The 18941-nt window shown below is 45.0% G+C and overlaps 1 long non-coding RNA gene across 2 annotated transcripts; it reads left to right on the top strand.

The window, feature by feature from the left end:
* The first annotated feature begins 809 nt into the window (after positions 1 to 809).
* Positions 810 to 11463, top strand: LOC103885530. Of its 2 annotated transcripts, none has more exons than XR_001903897.3 (3): positions 810 to 912; positions 2488 to 2735; positions 3018 to 3811. It is a non-coding gene; the product is annotated as an uncharacterized LOC103885530 (long non-coding RNA). The 2 variants fall into 2 exon arrangements; XR_002522830.2 differs by lacking the exon at positions 810 to 912 and adding an exon at positions 9292 to 11463 and having other exon boundaries at positions 2068 to 2735; positions 3018 to 3669.
* The last annotated feature ends 7478 nt before the right edge of the window (positions 11464 to 18941 follow it).

The raw sequence follows: 18941 nt of genomic DNA, 5'->3' as shown, positions 1-18941 counted from the left end.
TCGACGCGGGGACGGCGGTGACCCGGTCTTGCTGTCGGGGCGGGTAACGGGTTGAGCCAGGGTGGGGCTGCTCAGGGGCGTGGAGCTGAGGTCTGGATTTCTCTGAAGACCCGGCACAGGCGATTCCTTTCTGCGACGAGAGACAATTGCTATGGAAACCAAAGTGCTAGGCCAACGGGGATTGAGGCTCCAGCATCAAGACTGGTCTCTTTCCGGAAGACCCTTGCCCCAGGCTTCGCTGGGCGGCCGCTTACGGAACGAATCCGCCACTTTCCTGAGGAGTCTTGACACCTAGCAGGCGAAGAAGCCAGCTCCCCCAGGAAACCTACCTGGCCAACCCCTATAAGTGGTGCCTGGCTCTCGTTAACTCTTCGACTTCGTTCCACGTTTGTAACCTAGTGTTTCGCTAACGCCCCGGGGTGTTTGTTCGCTTTTCCCACACATAATGGGCCAGAAAGACTTGCTTCGGGACTTTGCTTTATGACTCTGAACAAGTCATTTTTTCCCGCTGGGTCTCTCTTTCCTCTTGTGTAAAATGGAAATATTAACTCTAGATGCCGGTCTGATTAGGTTTGAAGATCGAACCAGATGAGGGAAGCCAAAGACTTTATAGGCTGTAAAGTGGTGAAACTGAGCTGCTACTGAGTTGCCATTTTTTTCTCCCCTCCCTCTGCCTCAAGCTAAACGTTCTTCAGATCTCTTGTGATTTCTTCAGGCGGTCTTTGTGACTCCCTAGCCTCCGACCTGGAATAAATCTCTCTTTACACTTCACTTCCACAGAGCCCTGCATTTTAACTTCCCTATCCAAAGCAAGAAAAATAGTTATCATTTTCAGAGGGCTAACTCTGTGCCAAGTCCTGATAAAACTCTTTACCTGGATTATCTCATTTAATTTCACAACATCCTTTTAAGGTAGCCACTGTTATCCTCTTTTCAAGCTCTGTCTGCCTGTAATTGCCTATTTAATGTCTGTTTCCCCCACTAGACTTTGAGCTCTGAGAAAAGGGGCCATGACTGTCTTGTACATTTCAGTATCTCCAACCCCTAATATGGTGCCTGATAAATATTTCCTAACTAGCATGAAAATGACTGACCCTCCTCCCATCACTACCCTCACCCTCAAGAGCATTGTCTCTCCTGCAGACTTTTAGTTGCTGTGATGAACAGCACTTTCCTTTATTCCCATCACTCACTGGGCACTGGTTTGAGGGGCCATCAGTTCACTTCTCTCTGGATTATCTGATGATGAGGATCCAGAACGTCTCTTAGCATTTAGGCTTCCACCTTGGTTCAGGAGGCTTTTTCCTTGCCCGTCATATCGTCTCTAGAACAAGGCAGCCCTCGCTGCCCTTCCTGGGGTGAGCCTGATGCATTTGAGTCCAGGGCATTGGCAGGTAGGATTTGCCTATGCAAGCTTTGGCTGTTCTTTTTAGTAGCCTCAGAACCACCCCCATCCCCACTCAGCCTGTTCCTGGAATTCTAGAGAAAAATGGCCAGGCTGGGGGCCATGGCTCATGCCTGTAATCCCTGCACTTTGTGAGACTAAGACGGGCGGATCACTTGGGGTCAGGAGTTTTCGAGACCAACCTGGCCAGCATAATGAAACCCTGTTTATACTAAAAATAACAAAAATTAGTCGGACGTGGTAGCGCCCCCCTGTAATGCCAACCACTCGGGAAGCTGAGGTACGAGAATCAGTTGAATTCGGGAGGTGGAGGTTGCAGTGAGCCAAGATCGTGCCATGCACTTCCAGCCTGGGCGACAGAGAAATACTTTGTCCTAGATAGATAGATAGATAGATAGATAGATAGATAGATAGATATAAAATTGCTGGGCGCGGTGGCTCACACCTGTAATCCCAACACTTTGGGAGGTCACGGAGAGCAGATCACTAGAGGTCAGGAGTTCAAGACCAGCCTGGTCAAAATGGTGAAACCCCATCTCTACAAAAATTAGCCGGGTGTGGTGGTGCCTGTCTATAATCCCAGCTACTTGGCAGGCTGAGGCAGGAGAATTGCTTGAACCCAGGAGGCAGAGGTTCCAGTGAGCCAAGATTGTGCCACTGCACTCCAGCCTGGACTACAGAGCAAGACTCTGTCTCAAAAAAATACATTCATTAATAAAAATAAATTAATGACTTTGCCTCACTCCCCAATTTCAGCACCCGGGCATTGTGCCTTGTAGCACATCCTAGCTGAGCATCTAAGCACAAGCCTCTGCTGACCCCTTTTGGTCTCTGTGGGATCTGCCCTAGCCCAGCAGCCAGAGCCCCAGGTGCACATTTGGCACCTTCTGGCCTGGTGACCTCACCTGTCAAAATGCTTTCCCACCACTTATCTCGTGGGGTCCTTCCTACAATCCTGGGAAGCGAGGAGAGCCGGGATTCCCATTCTCACTTTACAAATGAGCAGCAGGATCCTGGGATCCAGGACCAAATCTACCACTAATTCCTTACCTGACCTTGACAGGTTGCCTTCCTACTCCTAGGTTCCGTCACCCATTGATGAAATAGGAGAGGCGATCTGCACAAGACAGCTATATGGTCTCTTCCAACTCCCCAGCCTCTCATAGTGGAAAGGTGACTTGCCCAAGATCAGAGTGAACCAGAGCTGAAGCACTCCCAGTCTGCAGGTTCCCATCACTGATCAGGAAAAGCCAGAGGTGTCTCAGCAAAGAAGAAAACCCGTTCTTCCACCTTTATGTTCTGATCGTGTGTTCAAGGGCCACATAGATAGGTGAGTGGGTGGGTGGGTGGGTAGGTGGATTGGATGGATGGATGGATGGATGAGTGGTTGGATGGATGAGTGGTCGGATAGATGAGTGGAGGGATGGATAGGTGGGTGGGTGGGTGGGTGGATGGATGGATGGATGGATGGATGGATGGATTGGTGAGTGAATGGATGAATGGATGGATAGATGAGACAGATATGTCACAACTTTAGCACTCACTCTTAGCAGCAACTTCAGCAGCTAGCTACCTCCCCCTGCTCCCTGACAAGTTACCTCTCTGATTCCAGCTGGGTAGCCCTTTGGCAGGATCCTCTGGATCCACTAAATTCTGAATTCTTCACATTCTGAAATCACTGCTCCTGCCTGACAGCCTGGAGCTAGGACCTGCAGTGTGGGGAATAAGTCTTCATCCCAGGCTTCCTTCTTGACATGTTATCAACCACTGTGCTCAACAGCTACAGCCGTGGGAGGAGAGTCAGTGGCCAGGGGCCATAAATGAAGCCTCCAACCATGGGCATCCCTCACAGAGCAGTTCCTTTTTGCCAGTAATGGCTGAAATAAGCTCTGCGCTCATAATGAAGCTGAGGCTCACTGGGGCGGCTGCCTGGCATGGGAAGAGCATGCCCTGTGCATTGTATGGCCTGGTTCACATCTGACATTAAGTTCCTCCACCTGCATTTGGTGGGGGAATGAAGGGAGGGGAAATGAAATGTATTTTCAACAAAAAATGAAGTTGTGTTCAAACATACTTAATTTCTTTAAGCAATAGTACCATTCATCTGTCCGCTGCCATCATCATAGAACTTCAGGCACAAGGAATACTCCACAGAGATTTTCCAGCGACAAGCCGAACTCATCTCTTTATTTCATAGGAGTCTGGGGCAGCAGTCAGGACTCCTATGTCCCATCCCTCCGCAGAGTGGGTGACAAGTTCTTCAGGTACCTGGTGGAAGAGGCACCTGGGTTGGAGTCCAGCTTTGATGTTAAAGAGCTGACCTTGGCCGGGCATGGTGGCTCACACCTGTAATCCCAGCACTTTGGGAGGCCAAGGCAGGTGGATTACCTGAGGTCAGGAGGTGGAGACCAGCCTGGCCAGCATGATGAAACCCTGTCTCTACTGAAAACACAAAAATTAGCCGGGTGTGGTGGTGCATGCCTGTAATCCCAACTGTTTAGGAGGCTGAGGCACGAGAATCACCTGAACCCAGGAGGCGGAGGTTACAGTTAGCTGAGATTGTGCCACTGCACTCCAGTCTGGGTGCTAGAGCCAGACTTCATCTCAAAAAAAAAAAAAAAAAAAAAAAAAAATAGCCAAACAACAACAACAAAAAAAACACCTCATCCATAAAATAGGGCTAATAAAATGACCTATTCTGCTGTTGGGAGGATTCAGTGAGATCATGTTTGAAAAGAGCTGGGCCTTATACCTAGCACATGAGTGCTCAATATGTTAATCTGCTAATAGTTTTGATGACCTGAATGGGATCCCAGGTGAGATTTCATTTGAACTGAGGTGTGTGTGTGTGTCTACTGGACTAAAGAATCTTTCAGCTGGGCATAGTGGCTCACACCAATCCCAGCACTTTGGGAGGCTGAGATGGGAGGATCAGTTGAGCCCAGGAGTTTGAGACCAGCTTGGGCAACATAGCGAGACCCTGTCTCTACAAAAATACAAAAACTAGTCAGGCATGGTGGCATGTGCCTGTGGTCCCAGCTACTCTGGAGGCTGAGGTGGAGGTGGGAGGATTGCTTGTGCCCAGGGAGTCAAGACTACAGTAAGCCATGATTGTTCCACTGCACTCCAGCCTGAGTGATAGAGTGAGACCCTGTCTCAAAAAAACAAAAATCAAACAAAAAAAACAACCTTGGGCCCATCTCCTTAGCTTCAAGATTCCATTTCTCCCACAATGTCTTCCCGTTCAATACCTCTCCATTCTTCACTCACTAATTTGTCTTTCTTTTAATCTTCTTCTCTCCCAATAACTAAGTGGCTTTCAAGAATTTCATTGCTTTGAAATTTGAACCGAGATCGCACCACTGCACTCCAGCCTGTGTGAAAGAGTGAGACTCCATCTAAGAAAAAAAAAAAAGGGACTATCCTGCAAGGTGGTCAGTCAGACCAGGGTTTGCAGCTCTGCAGTGACTCATTGTGTGATCTTAGTGAAGTTCTTCATCTCTTTGAGTCTCAGTTTCCTGAACTATTAAATGGGGGAAATAATACATAATAGCCGTCAGGTACCTAAAACACCTAAGGGCTCCATATAACTTTATTTTTATTTATTTGTGATAGATAAATAAATTTTTATTTATTATAGATAGATAAATTCATAAATGAGTTATAATTATTTATATTTATTTAAATATTTATATATTTATTTAAAATAAATAATATATATTTATTTAAGATAAATAACATATTTAAAATATATATTTATTTGAAATATATCTAATATAATATATATTTAAAATATTTATTTGAAATACATATTTACTTAAAATAAATATATAAAAATAAAGTTATATGGAGCCCTTAGGTGTTTTAGGCACTTGACATCTATTATGTATTATTACCCCCATTTAATACTTCAGGAAACTGAGATTCAAGGAGACTCAGAGCGAGAGACAGAGTTTTGCTCTGTGTCGCAGCCTGGAGTAGAGTGGCACAATCTTGGCTTACTACAACCTCCACCTCCTGGGTTCAAGGGATTTTTCTGCCTCGTCTTCCTAAGTAGCTGGGAATACAGGCGTGCATCACCACACCCAGCTAAGTTTTGTATTTTGTAGTGGAGATGAGGTTTCACTATATGTTGGCCAGTCTGGTCTCGAACTCCTGACCTCAGGTGGTCCGCCCACCTCAGCCTCTCAAAGTGCTGGGATTTCAGGCGTGCGTCGCCATGCCTGGTCCTTCATATAGCTTTAACAGGAAACTTCTGGACAGCTGAAAGATGGCACAGCCCTCAGGTATAAAGCCACCTCAGGAGCTTCCAGTTAAGAGTATTTCAGAGTTCCTCACCCCAACTAAGGTGTAAACATTCCCCACTCACTGAGTTGGCCCCCAGTCTATCCTGGGCTGCTCAGAATACTCCATACCACCTGGCCACAATGATTGGAACAGGGATGGGTCCATGAACCAAGTGGGTGGGGCCAGTTGGATTCCTTCTCCAGGATTTGTCTAACCGGAGCAGCAGTGGAAGCACTCCTTGTGGTCTACAGGCCAGGGTTTCCTGTGGCTTTGCTCCCCAGGGTCAGCCAGTCTGATAATGATATCAGTGTTCAGAAAGCCACAGAGGGCTAGGCATGGTGGTTCATGCCTGTAATGCCAGCACTTTGGGAAACAGAGGTGGGCAGATCACTTGAGCCCAGGAGTTTGAGACCAGACTGTGCAATATGGTGAAACCCCATTTCTATTAAAAATACAAAAATTACCTGGGGATGGTGGTACATGCCTGTAGTACCAGCTACCTGGGAAGCTGAGGTGAGAGGATTGCTTGAACCCAGGAGGTTGAGGCTACAGTAAGCTGTGATCACTGCCCTCCAGCCAGAGCAACAAAGTGAGACCCTGTCTTAAAAACAACAACAACAACAACAACAAAAAGGCAAAAAAAGAGAAGGATACAAAAACAATGAGAGAGAATGGAAGACATACCTCGTGGTAGTACAGCCCCTGGCTGCTTTCCCCCAAAATGTCGGCGACTCTACCCTGTCCATCCTTGATTGTGTAAACCCAGCTTTTCTATTTTGCTTGAACTAGTTCAAATTCAGTTAATATTACATTAACTGAGAGGATCTTAATAGATGCTATTTTACAAATGAGAAAGGAGAGTCTGGAGGAAGTGTGATTCACCCAGGGTCACACAAAGCTGGCCTTCCCATCTATTTCCACTGCACCACACCCATGGAAGTGTAGCAGAGAAATGCGCAGGTCCTTACTCTTCTTTTGGTGTTTGTGACCTTCAAGAGGATCTGGCACCATCTCTTAAAGAACTCCAGCTGTTTTCTTTTTCTTTTAATGGAGTCTCACTCCATCACCCAGGCTGGTCTCGAACTCCTGACCTCAAGTGATCAGCCCACATCAGCCTTCCAAAGCACTGAGATTACAGGCGTGAGCCACCACACCCGGCCTCCAACTGTTTTCAACTTGGGCTCAACCCTGGGCTCCTGCTCTGCTTGAAACAATGTATATGTTCTTGGAGTCCATCTTGTTCACTTGTCTCTTCCTAGTGCCCGACACGGTACCTGTCCCAAGCAAAAAGTGGGAGAAGAGCCTCAGTTCTCATCTGGAAAATGGGGATACTCCTGGAAGGAAAAAACTGACAGGACTGTGTTGATGCCAGTTCAAACTCTAGGACCCAAGACTTTGGTTTGGTTGTTTTTGTTTGTTTGTTTGTTTTTGCGACAGAGTCTTGCTGTGTTGCCCAGACTGGAGGACAGTGGCATGATCTTGGCTCACTGCAATCTCTACCACTTAGCTTCAAGCAATTCTCGTGCCTCAGCCTCTCATGTAGCTGTGATTACAGGCGCACACCTCCATACCTGGCTAATTTTTGTGTTTTTAATAGAGACGAGGTTTTGCCATGTTGGCCAGGCTGGTCTTGAACTCCTGGCCTCAAGTAATCCATCTGCATTGGCCTCCAAAAGTGCTGGGATTAAAGGTGTGAGCCACTGTGCCCGGCCTAAGACCCAAGACTTTGTATGGGAGAAAATAAGAATCCATTCATGGATTCCCTAAATAGATAATGTACTTTCAGAAAAAAGACCCAAGAGACATGGAGTCTTCCTCTCTGGCTTTCTCAGACACCCTGGGCAAGTCAGTAACCCTGAGTGTTAATTGCCTTCTCTGTAAATGGGTCCTGCCTTAGAGCACCTTGATGACTCCCTATCACCTTTATGATCCCCCAGCATATAGGGAGAATGAAGTGAATATGGGTCTAGCCCGTAATGCCCTCTAATGCAAAAGCTTGTGGCTACTTTACCTCCATCTCATAGATTCATTGTGCAATGCAGTTATCATGAATAAATAAATTGCTCTTGGGAAAATTTTTTTTTTTTTTTTTTTTTTTTTTTTTGAGACAGAGTCTTGCTGTGTCGCCCAGGCTGGCGCGATCTCCGCTCACTGCAACCTCCGCCTCCTGGTTCAAGCAATTCCCCTGCCTCAGCCTCCCAAGTAGCTGGAACTACAGGCACGTGCCACCACGCCTGGCTAATTTTTTGTATTTTAGCAGAGACAGGGTTTCACCATATTGGTCAGGATGGTCTCAATCTCCAGACCTCATCATCCACCTGCCTCGGCCTCCCAAAGTGCTGGGATTACAGGCATGAGCCACCGTGCCCAGCTGGGTAAACATTTTTTCACTGCTGCTTCACTGGAATTCATTAAGCTGGAGCGGGGAGGGAAAGGTGATACAGGTTACAGATGGCTGGGGCCGGGGCCAGGGCCAGAGCAGAGTTGATGGGGTCCTAGGGGAGTGGCTGAGGCTTCCCCAGGTTTCTTAGGACAAGTGCAGCTCTGTCATAATTTTCAGAGGAGCAAGGGAGTAACCACAGTTTCTTGCTGTGGAAAAGGTATGCTAAAGCGATATTTCATGGATACCCAGAAGAAAAGCCATTCTGAGGTTGTAAAAGGGCCCAGTGCAGTCCACAAGAGGAGGGCTATCAGGAACTCAGAACCATTCTCAGAAGTAATCTTTTTTTTTTTTTTTTTTTTTTGAGATAGACTTTTGCTCTTGTGGTCCAGGCTGGAGTGTGCAATAGTGCGATCTCGGCTCACTGCAACCTCCACCTCCCAAGCTCAAGCCACCCTCCCATCTCAGCCTCTTGAGTAGCTGGGGCCACAGGTGAACCACCATGCCTAGCTAATTCTCTGTTTTTTTGGTAAAGACGGGGTTTTGCCATGTTGCCCAGGCTGGTCTCGAACTCCTGAGCTCAGGCGATCCACCCGCCTCAGCCTCCCAAAGTGATGGGATTGCAGGCATGAGCCACTGTGCCCTGCTGGCCAGCGTGCTTGACCCACCTTCCCTTCTTTTTTTTTTTTTTTTAAACAGAGTCTTGCTCTGTCACCAGGCTGGAGTGCAGTGGCATGATCTCAGCTCACTGCAACCTCTGCCTCCCACGTTCAAGAGATTCTCCTGCCTCAGCCTCCTGAGTAACTGGGACTGCAGGTACATGCCAACAGCTAATCTTTGTATTTTTAGTAGAGACGGGGTTTCACCATGTTGGCCAGGATGGTCTTAATCTCTTGACCTCATGATGTGCCCACCTCGGCCTCCCAAAGTGCTGGGATTACAGGCGTGAGCCACCACGCCTAGCCCTACCTTGCCTTCTTATGGGGAACTACAGTTAACCCTCAGTTGATGAAGGGAAGTCTTTACATAAGAATGCTGGCTAGTTTAAAAGGCAGAATGATAGACTTAGAAAGTCAGCTTTTTGTAAATATTTATGAAATAATCAATTCAAGCAAGGATCACTAATGGATGCCAAAAGCAGTATTTATAAGATTTTTGGGAACCAGGATAGTCCCAAAATGTTATGAAATTGCCCCACAAATTATTTGTTAATTTACAGACAGAAAAACATACAGTTACAAGGAGACCTTTGTCACCACTTTCAACTAGTCATCAAATTTAACATCACGAACAGTGATGTAACCTAAATCTACAGAGCACCTGATGTCCTGCAGTGTGGCATGTACGGAATCATGGGTGAAGACTGATCTAACCATTAGATCAATGAGTCACAACCTTCCCCATACGTTAAAATCAACTCAGGGCATTTTAAAGCTCCCCATTCCCAGTCTGCACCCAAGCTAATTATATTAGAACCTCTGCAGGTGGGATCTAGGCATTAGTGTTTTGTTCCAGCTCCCAAAGTGATGTCAAGGTTCAACCAAGATCGAGAAGTACTGGTTTAGAGGAAGATGTTAAAACACACCAAAAGAACATAATCAGACATATTCAGAATATGAGATATTATTTAAGATTACTGACTTGGCTTCTTCAAAAAGTAAATTTTTTCAAGAAGAACAGTATCTTTGAACATGTGTACTAGGAGAAAAAACGAAGAAAATGAAAAAGGAGGAGAAACAAAGAAGGAAAGAAAAGGTAAGTGGGGATTGTTCCAAAATAAGAGATTTAAGAGACATAATAACCAAATACAATGCAAAACTCTTGACTGGATACTGGCCTAAAAACCATTAAAAACAGCTGTAAATTCGCTGTGGAAATCTGCAATTACAAACAACCCTAGGTTTTAGTGGTTTGTAAAACAAAAGTTTATTTCCTGTTCAAGTCACTTGTACTATCAGTTGACTATGGGTATATTCTTGATAGCTGTCTTGATCCCTGTGTCTGTATTAAAAAACCCAGGAAATGATTAGAAAAGCTTCTGTACTGTGCAGCGTGCATCTTGCTGCTCACAGTATGTTTGCCGAAGCAATATGGCCAAGCGCTAAGATTACAGGGCAGGACTGTGTCATCTTCCTATAAGGAAGAGGAAAATCAATAATTTTGAGTAATAATACAATCTACTGCAACTATTTATTAGTGGATACTAGGGAATTGTTAATTTTACAGGTATGGTAATGTTAATGTGATGTGTAAAAGACTAATCTTAGGAGATACGTGAAGAAGTATTTTAGGGATGAGATAGTAAAAAAATAGATTGACAGTAAAAGCAAAAGTGGCAAAATGTTAACAACTGCTGAATCTAGTGGTGGTTTTACGGGTATTTATTATAATTTTTTAACTTTTCTACATGTTTTGGGTGGAATTGTGCCTCCCCTAAAATATGTTGAAGTCCTAACCCATATACCTGTGGATGTCAGTTTATGTGGAAGTAGGGTCTTTGCCCTCTTGGCTACTGTAAGCAATTAAAATAGGGTCATTAGGGTGGGCCTTTAGTCCAGTATGACTGGTTTTCTTATAAGAAGACAGAGACACACAGAGAGGAAGAATGGCACCTGAAGAAGGAAGCAGAGATTGGAGTGATGCATCTACAAGCCAAGAAAGGTCAAGGATTGTCACCCATCATCAGAAGCTAGGAGAGAGGCATGGAAATCGATGCCATCACTACTCTCATTTTACAGTTGTGGAAACTGAGTGGAGAGGGGTTAAGTGACTTGCCGAAGGTCACAGAGCCAGCAAGTGGTGGCGCAAAGATTCCAATCCACGAATTTCAACTCAGAGCTTGAACGCTTAGCCACTGCCTGGCACCACCTCCTCTTCTCTCCATGTTTTTATTCACCAGCTCTACAATAGTTTCTGTCTGTGCTAATCATTTTAGCACCCTGAATCCAAAGAGGGATGTGTCATCCAATCCTTTAACTCATCCAGTTCTTCAATTCCCGAACATAGTTTATTCATGTGTAGCCATTACGAATTTTGTCATGTCCTTGTACTACTTTTTAAATTAATATTATTATATTTGTCAACTCTCTTCTTTTTAAATCTTTTCATTGAAAAGAAACATGTATATACAGAAAAGTGTACAGTGTCCCGTTGTCTGACTGTACCACAGTTTATGCATCACATTGTTGAATAGACATTTGGGTTGTTTCCAGTTTGGGGTGGTTATGAGTAATGCTGCTGTCAACATTTTTGTGCATGTGTAGTGTACACATGCCTGCATTTACGTTGGATGTATACCTGACTGGAATTTCTGGGTCATGGGAAAATGCATTTGTTCACTTTTATATTTTTATTTTTGAGATGGAGTTTCGCTCTTGTCCCCCAGGCTGGAGTGCAATGGCGTGATCTTGGCTCACTGCAACCTCCGCTTCCCCCGTTCAAGTGATACTCCTGCCTCAGCCTCTGGAGTAGCTGGGATTACAGGCACCCGCCACTACACCTGGCTACTTTTTTGTACTTTTACTAAAGGTGGGGTTTCACCATGTTGGTCAGGCTGGTCTCGAACTCCTGACCTCAGGTGATCCATCCGCCTCAGCCTCCCAAAGTGCTGGGATTACAGGCATGAGCCACTGTGCCCGGCTGCATTTGTTCACTTTTAATAGATAATTTCATACTTTCTCCAAAGTGTTTTTTGCCAATTTACATTCCCAACAACAGTGTATTAGTGTTCTTGTTGCTCCACATCCTCACCAGCAACTGGTACTATTAGTCCTTTAAAACACTGTGCTGCATCATTCTGGCCTGCATGTAATGGATCTTTTGTGGTATACATTTTCATGATGATGAATAATACTGAACTTCTTAAATTTCTTATTTTATTGAGACAGGATCTTGCTCTGTCACCGAGGCTAGAGTGTAGTGATGTGATCATGGCTCACTGCAGCCTCAACCTCCTGAGCTCAATTGATCCTCACTACTCAGCCTCCCGAGTAGCTGGGACTACAGGCTTGCACCACCACAACAGGATAATTTTTGTATTTGTTTGTAGAGATGGGTTTTCACCATGTTGTTGCCCACACTGGTTTTGAACTCCTGGGCTCAAATGATCTGCCTGCCTTGGCCTCCCAAAGTGTTGGGATTATAGCAGCCACTGCGCTTGGCCATCTTTTTTTATTCTTTTTGCCAGCTGGATAGCTTTTATTGAAGAACGTATTCAAATCCCTTGTCCATTTTTTTCAACTCGTTTTTTACACTTGAATTTATGTGAAAGAAAAACTTTGTCATTACTATATATGGAAAATCAGTATCACATGCCAAAAATAGAGTGACTATTAAAATAAATGAAATTCCAGTATGCTCATTCTTTGTGGTAGGAGAGTTTTTGTTTTCTTTTTCACTTTGCCAACAAGGAAAGGAAGCTCTTAACATTACCAGACACATTCAAACTCATGTAAGAAGTCAGCAGCAGAACGAGATGTGGCTCAGAATTCCTTCCCTCTTTCAGTGACTTATGAAAATGTTGGAGAGGAGGCACAGATTAAAAGCCAGACAGAACTCTCTTGAGCTCTCCCTTAGGGTTAGCATTAATACCAGAGGGCATTTGTTAAGCATGTGCTGTGTGCCAGACACTGTACTAGTCACATTACCTAGGTTATCTCATTTGTTTTGCACACTGCCCTTAGAGGTTGGGTTCTGCAACTTTGGTGTGTGGCTTCTATGTTTGATGGCCGGAGCTCCAGCCATTGCGTCTATATTCCAGGCAAGAAGAAGAAAGAGGAAGGGAGCAGAGGGTCACATCTCCTGCCTGAACCATCTCTGTGGGGTTTTTACTGACATTAGCTGCCCAAGTTCTGCTTACATATTTTTGGTCTTTCTTATCTAAAAGGGAAGCTGGGAAATGTAGTTCTTTTAGCTGGGTGCTTGGCTACCTCCAACAACATAGGCTTTTTTTTTTTTTTTGAGATGGAGTCTCTCTCTGTCCCCCAGGCTGGAGTGCAGTGGCACAATCTCGGCTCTCATTGCAAGCTCTGCTTCCTGGGTTCATGCCATTCTCCTGCCTCAGCCTCCCAAGTAGCTGGGACTACAGGTGCCCGCCACCACGCCCAGCTAATTTTTTGTATTTTAGTAGAGACAGAGTTTCACCGTGTTAGCCAGGATGGTCTCGATCTCCTGACCTTGGATCTGCCCGCCTCGGCCTCCCAAAGTGCTGGGATTACAGGCATGAGCCACCATGCCCAGCTGGCTATTTTTTTTTTTTTTTTTTTGAGACGGAGTCTCGGCTCTGTCACCAGGCTGGAGTGCAGTGGCGGGATCTCAGCTCCTGCAAGCTCGCCTCCCGGGTTCCATGCATTCTCCTGCCTCAGCCTCCCGAGTAGCTGGGACTACAGGCGCCTGCCACCAGCCGGCTAGGATTTTGTATTTTTAGTAGAGCCCGGGGTTTCTGGTAGCCAGGATGGTCTCGATCTCCTGACCTGTTGATCCAGCCGTCTGACCTCCCAAAAGTGCTGGGATTACAGGCTTGAGCCACCGCGCCCGGCCTATTTTTTTTTTTTAAAAAAAGGAAGATGGAAAAATAATATTGGATGGGTGACTGGAAGCTTCTGCCACAGAAGCCAACAGGAGTTTTAAAGGAGCAGTCAAACAAACCCTGTTAGCCTGAGCCATCACCCCTGAACTCTCCCAGTCTCACAACAGACAGTCTATAGAAGCAGAAGATAAAGAGGGAAAGGAAGGGATAGGAAGATTGGCTGGAAATTCTTAGTGAGACATTACTCCCTTCCCTCTCTATACTTGTCTTCACCACCATCTGCCTCACCCCCCAGCTCCCAGTGCGAAGAAAGTAGTGGGAGGGGGCGGGAAGGGGGGCTTCTAGGGCAGGAAAAAGGAGGACTGCTTCCTCCCTGTCCAGGGGTTCTAGGAAGCTGGGGACCTGCAGTTTTCCTGTAGCTGCCAGTGTAGAAAGGTACCAGGAGGGTCACTGGGAGATCCCAAATCCTGACAGCTGTCACTCTGCCACACCTCGCACCCTCCCAAGGAATGTGTGTGAATGCAGAGACCAGTGACTGCATCACACTTGGAGGTTTCTGGAGTGGCCTGGGCCAATAGATGACAAGGAACAGTGATGAGGTGTGCTTGACAAAAGATGGGGATACCCGAGTCCCTTTCAGCCTTTGGTGCCTGGAAAAAAATCATCACAGGCCTTACAAATAGGAGCTCAGAGGTTACAGCGGGAGGAGCTTGGAGTTTTGCATAAGGTCACTGCACAAGTAAAGTCATCCCTGCTAGAGAGGGCTTGAAGAAAGAGAAAGCCAGTTGGGCCAAAGGGACCTAAAGGTGCTCCTCTGCAAGGGATCATCAGGAAAAATGGAGGATCAGGATGGTGTAAAGATGGCTCAGGAGCACCAGGCACCATGTGAAGCAGGAAGACAGAGCACTTCCCAGCACCAGGCTGAAGGTCACTCACATGAGGACCCTCTGCCCTCCCTACATTCCAGCCCAGCCCTCAACATGAATGAAACCTTGAAGAGAGGCCTATGGTACAGAAGAACTCAGAACCAGACCATGCCTCCCACCTGCATCCCGGCTGTTGAATGGGAGCCGAGTGAATGAACAGACTCAGGGTCTCCCACTTTAAGCCCCTTCAGTAACAGGCCTGGCCTGTACCGGGCTTGAGTAGGGGGAAAGGGAGGAAGAAATAGGGCTTACAAAGAATTCAGATCACAGGGCCGGGCGCGGTGGCTCACGCCTGTAATCCCAGCATTTTGGGAGGCAGAAGTGGGCAGATCATCTGTGGTCAGGATTTCGAGACCAGCCTGGGCAACATGGTGAAACCCTGTCTCTACTAAAAAATACAAAACTTATCTGGGTGTGGTGGTGCATGGCTATAGTCCTGGCTACTTGGGAGGCTGAGGCACAGGAATCGCTTTAATCTGGGAGGCAGAGGCTGTAGTGAGCCGAGATCACACCACTGCACTCCAAACTGGGTGACAGAGGAAGACTCTGTCTCAAAATAAATAAATAAATAAATAAATAAATAAATAAAATTAGCTGGGTGTGGTGGCGAACACTTGTAATCCCAGCTACTCTGGAGGCTGAGGCACGAGAATCGCTTCAGCCTGGGAGGCGGAGGTTGCAGTGAGCGGAGATATTGCCACTGCACTCCAGACTGGGTGGCAGGGGAAGACTCAGACAGAAAAAAAAAAAAAAAAAAAAAAAAAAATTGAAATCACAGATTTGGACTGCAGAAACTGAGCTTTAAGTAATCAAAGTGAGGAAGATTAGGAAATCTGCCCAAAATGTTGGTAAGGGATGAACCAGAATGATTTGACAAGGCATGTTTAAATGTAGAGATAGAAGAAACATAATAGATCAATATTGAACTAAGATAAATCAAGAAACTGGTTATAATAAAAATAACTGGCTGGCCACGGTGGCTCACGCCTCTAATCCCAGCACTTTGCGAGGCCCAGGTGGGCAGATCATGAGGTCAGGAGTTCGAGACCAGCCTGCCCAATATGGTGAAACCCTGTATCTACTAAAAATGCAAAAATTAGCCAGGCATGGTGGTGTGTGCCTGTAGTCCCATCTACTTCAGAGGCTGAAGCAGAAGAATTGCTTGAACCCAGGAGGTGGAGGTTGCAGTGAGTCGAGATTGTGCAACCGCACTCCAGCCTGGGCAACAGAGCGAGACTCTGTCTCAAATAAGTAAGTAAATAAATAAATAATAAAACTAACTGCTACTTTTTTGAGCACTCACAAATTGCTTTGTGACACTGTGTAAACCTCTTACAGGTCATTCCTTTTCATCTTCAGAACAATCCATTTTACAAATGAGAAAACAAACAGAGGCTTATAGGGATTAAAAGTCCGTACTCTCCTGCTTCATAAAATAGTTAGCACATACCATGTCCCTGGTGCTGTGCTAAGCACTCAGGATACATTATGTAGACCCATCCTCTCAGCCATCTTGTTGAGAGGCATTATTCTCCTTACTTATCAGATAACCTACAAGAGATACAATAACTTCCTGCAATACTACATACGGGGAACCAGGGAAGCTGGGAGACTCATCCAGGTCACTGTCTTTAGAGATGAATTCTACCTAGATCCTACCTACTTTCAGGGTCCTGACAGGTGGGGAAGATAAGATGACTATACTGCAAGGGAAAACATGGTGGGTGTAATAGAGTTCCCACAGAGAAAGCACCATGAGAATCTCCAAGAAGAATGTTACTGAGGATGGAAAGTAAACCCTAAATTTCTTTGAACCTCACAAACTGTTTTGTAAAATTCTGTACACAGGGAATGTAAAATGGTGTAGCTGCTATGGAAAACAGTATAGCAACTCCTCAAAAAATTAAACACAGAGCTGAGCATGATGTAATTCCAGTGCTTTGAGAGGCTGAGTGTGGAGGATTACTTGAGCCCATGAATTCGAGACCAGTCTGGGCAACACAGCAAGACCCTATCTTTACAAAAAAATTAAAAAATGAAAATCAAATTACCATTGATCCTGCAATTTCACTTCTGGGTACAGAGCCAAAAGAATTGAAAACAGAGTCTCAAAGAGATATTTGGACAGCTATGTTCATAGCAGCTTTATCCACAATAGCTAAAGTGAGGAAGCAGCCTAAGAGTCCATTAATGAATGAGTGGATAAACAAGATATGGCATGTCTACACAGTGGAATATTATTCAGCCTTAACAAGGGATGAAATTCTGACACATGCTACAACATGAATGAATCTTGAGGATATTATGCTCCGTGAAATGAGCTAGTCACAAAAAGACAAATGCTGTGTGATTGCACTCATATGAGGTGCCTACAGTAGTCAAATTCATAGAGGCAGAAAGTACGAGGGTGGTTGCCAGGGGTATGGGGAGAAGGGAAGAGGGAGTTGTTACTTGATGTGTACAGAGTTTCCATTTTATAAGGTGAAAAGGGTTCTGCAGATTGGTTCATAACAACGTGAATGTAGTTAACACTACTGGATTGTATACTTAAAATGGTTAAGATGGTAAATTTTATATTCTGTGTATCTTAGCATAGTTAAAAATAAATTAAAAATTCTGCACACAACAGGTATTTATGACCTAACTGGACACTGGCTTCTATTATTATGTCTTAAATTTTCTGTTACTTAGAAGACCACTTGCTCACTGCAGGCTGACACAAAGAAAAATAATTGCCTTTGGCGTGAAAGTCGTATTTCAGTTTGTCTTCCCTGATGCTGACTCATTTCATTTGTGCTAAAAGCTGCATTATGTAAATGAAATTTGCAGAATGGATGGTGGGGAGGGGAAAGAAGAAGGAATAATTTGTGTCTAAAATCTCCTTTCTCCTCTGAACCACTCTAATCTAATTTCTGGCTTGGAGTAATGTATATGCTTCCAGGAATGACTGCCTAGGTCTGTCTTGGTTTTGAGGCAGATACAAGCATTAGGACATACCAGGATATACAAGGGTATAAAATTTAGAACTATTATTCCAGAATAAATTTATGATTACCGAGAGTTATAATTAGTATATTTGTCCTGCATTTTTGAGGCATTGCTTACATAGGTCAGGGGGAATGGATTTTATTTCTAAAGAGTCATTGATTGTGTGTCCTTCAAAGGACACATTCAAGTTAACTACTCATTCTTTCTCTACTTAACAGGGGTTCCAGAAGTCATGAGGAAGTGGTTGATGGAGGGCTTGGAAAAAGACGTTAGGAAAAGAGAAAGAGGAAATTAAATGTATGTTGCCTATTCACACTTAACCTTGTTCCCTTTAATTCCACAAATGTACTCATTCATTTAACAAGTATTTCTTGATTTATTTCTATGTACCACGCACCACGGCTATCACGCAACAGCAAACCAGACAGCCATGCTACCTGTGCTGTGGGGTTCGCCGTCAGTTGGGAAAGACAGAGTTGAGGACAGACAATTGAGTGAAGTGTTGTGAATCAGGCTGGAGACCTGGGGCAGGGGGTGGGTGTGGTTGGGGATAGTCCATGAAGTTTCCCCTGAGGAAGCAGTACTTACATTGAGACCCAGTAATGAGATCACCAGACAGCTGGCTTACAGATTTCTGGAATCCTTGAATTTTAATGTTGGGTGAACGTTTTGCCACAATATTTTGCTTGTGTAAGACTTTGGAAAGGAACCCTGAGTAGTGTGAATTTCTATATCATGGGTCAGCCAATTAATAAACACTGATTGAGCCCCTTCAATGTGTGAGGGCACTGGACAATGTGTGAGGTGTCTGGGCCAACTGAGAATCTATTCTGATTTTTCAGATATCCAGGACTGATTGAATGGAAGAGATAGACTAAAGAAAAAAAAAAAAAAAGAACTTTGTGTCCATAGGTACTGACTAGGAGGATATAATTGATAATAATAATACCTTTTGGATATAAGAAACATTCCAAACCATATTCTCATACGTTATTAATTTTTTCCTCTCTCAGTGAATCTGTAGGGGAGGTAGGACAATAGTGTTCTCCATTTCATAAGAAAGGAAACAAATGTTGTGGGAATTAGTTAAGTGATTTGCCCAATGTCCAAAAACTTCCCAAACGAGGATTAGAACTCAGACCTTTTGACACCAAGTCCAAGGTCCCCTCCACTCTGCCACCTTGCCTTTCCATGCTGCTAAGGAATGAAGTAGATAGCTGTTGTCTTTGCCTGCCCAGCATTTAACTTTTCTGACTTTGAACCAGGGAAGCCCAACTGTCCTTTCCCCACCTTCAGGCCATGTAGTCCAGGTGGAGATAATTCCTCCTCACCTCTTGCTCCAGGGTGGGCACACAGCCAAGACCACTGTCAAGTCCTAGTGTGAACTGGATAATGATCCCTCTCTCCTGCCACACACAGTCCTGCACC

Source organism: Papio anubis, chromosome 5, assembly GCF_008728515.1.
Source record: "Papio anubis isolate 15944 chromosome 5, Panubis1.0, whole genome shotgun sequence".
Lineage (NCBI taxonomy): Eukaryota > Metazoa > Chordata > Mammalia > Primates > Cercopithecidae > Papio > Papio anubis.
The sequence above is the reverse complement of the archived record's forward strand: the minus strand, read 5'-3'. Positions and strand labels throughout refer to the sequence as shown.